The sequence below is a fragment of the Myodes glareolus genome, chromosome 8, assembly GCF_982192425.1.
Source record: "Myodes glareolus chromosome 8, mMyoGla1.1, whole genome shotgun sequence".
Classification (NCBI taxonomy): Eukaryota; Metazoa; Chordata; class Mammalia; order Rodentia; family Cricetidae; genus Myodes; species Myodes glareolus.
In genome coordinates, this window is record NC_142033.1 from 36,064,667 (window position 1) to 36,069,682 (window position 5,016).

Consider the following 5,016-nt stretch of genomic DNA (forward strand, 5'->3'; position numbering starts at 1 on the left):
GAAAATAAAAACAGATCTATGATGTTTACTCACCCTAGACTCCTTAAAATTGATGTAAACCTTACTACAATTTACTGGAAATGAGGATGCATAGGAATGTGCGAGATAACAGCATCAGAAAACCTTCAATTAAAAAAAAATTGAACCAATATCAGTTTTCAATACACGTAAGTGGCAGAGAAAATCAAGGGACTGTGGAGGCATACATTAAGTGAGAGGAACAAAATATAACAAAATTATGTTGTGTGGGCTGTTTTTGAATCAGTGCACTGTGCAGGGTCCACTTTGAAACCACTGTGCAGCCTGGCTTCAAGAGCCCCAAAAGAAAAGTGCATTTATTTTCTGGAATCATTAAAGATGAAGTTGCATGCACTGAGGTTTATTGATGTATTTTCTTATCACTTCTGGTTTTGTATGAGTATCCTATATTTGAAAATTCTTATTTGTTCATGGTCTGAATATCCAAGCAACATAGACTTGAACTAAGAATAATAATAGTCCCCTACTCTATATCCTTTCAGTTGGATCCTTTCCCCCAATTTTCTAATTGATTTTTGAATGGTTCTTGTTATTCTACATAAAATATAGACATGTTTCAAATTATTTCATTTCAGCCACTATCTATAGATACTACTTTATGATAATGAACTTTGTGTAAGAACTTTCTCATTTACCCTGTTCCAGCTGGAGATTATTATACTTTCAAAGTGCTATGTCATGTGTCAGTCCCCTGCTGTTTACCTTGGTAACTTGTTCAAGTTTGTTTATCCTGATCTTCTTGCCAGAGGTTTTTCTTAAAATGTGAGCACTTTTTGATTGTCTTTTCACATTGAGAATTACAGGCAAAATTAACTTTATAGTTGACGTTTACTAACTGTCACACTTAATTTTAGAAAAATAAAAACAATATGAATTTGTCTTTAGTGGCGGGATGGGAACAGTTTTACATTACATTGTAACTTTACATTTACAAGTATTAATTATTCTGGCTTCCTCATGAAGAACCATTAAGTCCCGCCATTACGTGAGGCTGCATTACACAGCAGTAATAGTAGATGAAAACTATATCTGCTCCTGCACATCTGGAGGACCAGCTGCCTCTATTTTTGAAACACCTCTTGTTCCAGGCTGTTTTTGCTTTTCTTCCATTCCAATTAAAAGAATTTTGTTTGCTGAAAGTGCTTATTCCCTCTTATGTTGGGGTCCAACCTCAACAGGGTTCAAATGTTCCAGTGTAGGGACTTGTGAATTAGAAAAATTAGATAGGAGGAGCAGAGATATGAAAGAAATACAGAAGCATAGGATAGAACCAGGAGGGCAATCCAGTGAATATTGAATATGCCCACATTTATTTTCCAAATGCTTTTATATTTTATACCCCAATCGAAAAAGGAGGGAAGGGGGCAAAAGACTGCTTTAACATTACACAATGAACAGAGAAATTACTTGTTTTAATTATTCAAACATCAAGTCACTATATCCTGAGTTAAGGATTCTGGTGTTCTAGGCAGGACATGCAGTAACTACACATTAGACCAAATCTCCCTGAGTTATACTTTCCGTCATAGCCTTAAAGGAATGGGAATAGGCTTGGATTCTCTGTTCTTTGATCAGGTTGGAGCAGATCTACATCTGTGGGCCATCCTAATACCCAAAATACCAAGTAACCACACCCTAGGTCAAGATATCTTATTTGTAGTTGCACTTTAAGTCAGACCTCTTGTCAGTAACTTTGAAAGAGAAAAATAGGCTTAAACTCTCTGACCTTCTGTCAAGGTGGAATGGACCAACTTCTGTGGGCCCCCATACTCTTGTTGTGTTACTTTTATGCCTTACTGTTTATTATCTCTTTATGGGGACTGTGAGGTAAGAGAATGAAATAAGCATTTAATCTTGCATATTTTAAAATGAATCATATTGTATGATTTTACAGCACATTATTTTTGAAAAAAATCTGCATTACTTAGAATCTTACAAACAAGTATTACACAGCGTGGGTGTCATTGGTGATAACAAAATTGTTTATTTTTTTATGAAAACTTTCCCATATTTCTGCATATGTAGTCTTGAGATAATATTGTATCCTACTCTTGTTACAAGATTTTATTGTTTAGGAAAGTTGTAGAAATTTCAAGATGTAAAACCTTGTTGGAGAAAGTGAATTACTAGGTACTGTCCTTGAGATTTCACAGTTTGACCTCACTCCCTGTTTCTGCTTCTTGAATGACTATGCCATGTGACCACCAAGCTTTCTCCTCTTGTCACCAGGCCTTTCTGCCTGCTATCAGTTACTATTCTGCTGCTGTGATAGCATTCTGTAACCAAAGCAACTCTAGAAGGAATTGCTTATTTGGGCTTATAGTTCCAAAAGGACAAAAGTCCTTTTATCATGATGGGGAAATATTTTAGCAAGCAGCAAGGCAAGCATGGCAGCAGGAAGGAAACTAAGATTTCTCATCTTTAAATGCAAACATGAAGCAGAAAAAGAATCAACTGGACATAGAAAAAGGTTATGAAAGCTTGACCCCAGTTATAGACTTCCTGTTCCCAGTTACAGACTTCCTGTCGCCATCACGGACTTCCTCCAGAAAGTTCATACCTCCTAAACATACACAAACAGTACCAAGTAGGATTAAGTGTTCTAATAGCTGATAATATGGTAGACATTCTCATTAAAACTACTATATCCTATAAGCAAAAATAACCCTGCTTCCCTATCTTTGTTAGGATATTTTATCACAGGAACAGAAAAAAAAATGACTAAGATACCACCTTAAAATTGTTAATTCTGGGGTTCTCTCCTTAGTCCGCCGTCTCCCGCGGAGCTGCCGGTCTTCGTCTCCGAGCTTGCGGACTCGCGGACAGGAGTCCTCAGCGCGAAGAGGCCGTACTCAGAGTCGTCTCCTTGAGCCTTGCATCTGAGAAGCTCCAGGTTCTTTGTACAACCACTGTCACAGAAGCTGTGCGTTTTCAGTACCTTTGTAAGTGATGGCTGCCATCAGGAAGAAACTGGTGATTGTTGGTGATGGAGCTTGTGGTAAGACGTGCTTGCTCATAGTCTTCAGCAAGGACCAATTCCCAGAGGTTTATGTGCCAACGGTGTTTGAAAACTATGTGGCAGATATCGAAGTGGATGGAAAGCAGGTAGAGTTGGCTTTGTGGGACACAGCTGGACAGGAAGATTATGATCGCCTGAGGCCTCTCTCCTATCCAGACACTGATGTTATACTGATGTGCTTCTCCATTGATAGCCCTGATAGTTTAGAAAACATCCCAGAAAAATGGACTCCAGAAGTTAAGCATTTCTGTCCCAATGCGCCCATCATCCTGGTTGGGAACAAGAAGGATCTTCGGAATGATGAGCACACAAGACGGGAGTTAGCCAAAATGAAGCAGGAGCCGGTAAAACCTGAAGAAGGCAGAGATATGGCAAACAGAATTGGCGCTTTTGGGTACATGGAGTGTTCAGCAAAGACCAAAGATGGAGTGAGAGAGGTTTTTGAAATGGCCACGAGAGCTGCTCTGCAAGCCAGACGTGGGAAGAAAAAATCTGGGTGCCTCATTTTGTGAAGCCTTGTGCAAGCACAGCCCTCACGCGGTTAATTTTGAAGTGCTGTTTATTAATCTTAGTGTATGATTACTGGCCTTTTCATTTATCTATAATTTACCTAAGATTACAAATCAGAAGTCATCTTGCTACCAGTATTTAGAAGCCAACCATGATTATTAATGATGTCCAACCTGTCTGACCAGCCAGGGTCTTTCTGACACTGCTCTAACAGCTCTCTCTGCACTCCACCTGACACCAGGCGCTACATCAAAGAATTTCTTAACTTCTTGCTTCTTTCTAGAAAGAGAAACAGTTGGTAACTTTTGTGAATTAGGCTGTAACTACTTTATAACTAACATGTCCTGCCTCTCCTCTGTCAGCTGCAAGAACTCTGGTTGAGTCACTGACTGCTCCCAGAGCGTTTCTCCGCAGACCCCATGGCAGAGCTCTGGGGAAGGCATCCAGTTTTTTGAAAACTTGCTCTGCCAGAAAGGCCCAAGTCCACGAAACTGTGGCAGAGTTACAGTTCTGTGGTCTCATGTTAGTTACCTTATAGTTACTGTGTAATTAGTGCCACTTAATGTATGTTACCAAAAATAAATATATCTACCCCAGACTAGATGTAGTATTTTTTGTATAATTGGATTTCCTAATACTGATATTTGTCATTCCCACAGAAAGTGTATTTGTGTTTTTTGGTTTTTTTTTTTTAAGAAAGTGTATTTGGAAATAAAGTCAGATGGAAAATTCATTTTTAAAATTCCCATTTTGTCACATTCTCTGATAAAATATGGCCATATCTCCCCTATTTAGCTCTATATTATCATCCCAGTTCCCCTTTCCAGACTGGACTAAGTAAATAGGAATTTGGTTTCACGCCTGAGGCAGTTACACCTTGGAGGTGGCCAAGCCTTTCTCCCCTGGACTGCAGGGTCTGGCTCTAAATCACAGTGCTCCTTTATCCACACTGTATCCAAGTTGCCTCCCAGAGGAGCCACCAGTTCTTATGGGTGGCAAGGGAGGTTTTCTCTTCTCTCCAGCTGACTAAACTTTTTTTCTGTACCAGTTAATTTTTCCAACTAATAGAATAAAGGCAGTTTTCTAAAAAAAAAAAAAAATTGTTAATTCTGTATCTTTCATTGCATCACTTACTTCCTTATAGATGTGTTTCTGAATGTATATGTTATGTTTGTGTGTGTATGTGTTAGGTTTATGTATGTTTTTGTGTATTACTGCACATGAAATTCAGGGCCAGGATGAACTACACAAGTACTCTATCACTTAGTTAAATTACAGATCCTTTGAAATTTTACTTTGACAACTCATCTGACTAGACCAGACTCAGAGTAGTGGTCTTCCTCCAGGAAAGCCTGAGTAGCCAGCCTTACATCCATAACTACTTTTATTTCTTTCATGAATTGCACATTTAGATCCTTTGCTGATTTCTTTCCATTTTAATATTTATT

The 5,016-nt window shown here is 38.6% G+C and overlaps 1 pseudogene; it reads left to right on the plus strand.

The window, feature by feature from the left end:
• The first annotated feature begins 2,798 nt into the window (after positions 1 to 2,798).
• Positions 2,799 to 4,166, plus strand: LOC148121153 (transforming protein RhoA pseudogene; annotated as a pseudogene).
• Positions 4,167 to 5,016: the final 850 nt, after the last annotated feature.